The sequence below is a fragment of the Penaeus monodon genome, chromosome 27, assembly GCF_015228065.2.
Source record: "Penaeus monodon isolate SGIC_2016 chromosome 27, NSTDA_Pmon_1, whole genome shotgun sequence".
Classification (NCBI taxonomy): Eukaryota; Metazoa; Arthropoda; class Malacostraca; order Decapoda; family Penaeidae; genus Penaeus; species Penaeus monodon.
In genome coordinates this window covers 19,527,682-19,528,386 of record NC_051412.1, presented here as the reverse complement: position 1 = coordinate 19,528,386, position 705 = coordinate 19,527,682, and positions in this window count along the sequence as shown.

Here is a 705-nt window from a genome sequence, read left to right as displayed (position 1 = left end):
GTTCCTTTTTCTGTCTGTTTTTGTGTGTATGTGTGGTATTTCCTCGTTCGTTAAGGAAAATATAAATCCCATCGTTTTCATATTAAAGCTATCAACTACATTTTTTTTTGTAATTTCTAAAATTTTGCAAGGTGGAATGGTAGACTTCTTTTTCATTCATAAAGAAAATCTTGGTTCTTTACTGTGCTATGTCATTCCGTTTCAAACGCATACTTCATTAAATATATTAAATCTAATATTTCTATTCGTAACAAGACAAAGTACCATATAAATATATATATTTTTCTTTTTTTAAGAATATACGGGAGGGCAAAAAATAAAGATATGGCAAACGAATCTTAAATAAATATGGTGGGAAAGTGTGTAAAGGGTTCTTCACTAACCATCACAATTCCAAGGAGTAGGAATGTAATATAAATGCAATCTTATTTCATATATATGATGCATGATGATATATACCTGGAGTTTTATTCACTGTAATTAGAAATACTTCGCCTTGGATTTAATGACTGACGCGTTTTGAAAAATGCCGTGGCACTATAACGATGAAGATGGTTTTGTTTTCATTTCTTTTAGCTCATGTTTCATTTCGTTTCGAAAATTAATCTCATGCTGAAACGAAAACGTGTCACTGATCGTCACATTTTCACCGATAAAGCAAGATCACACACCTCTAGTAAATACATGCAGTGTACCCGATGCTAC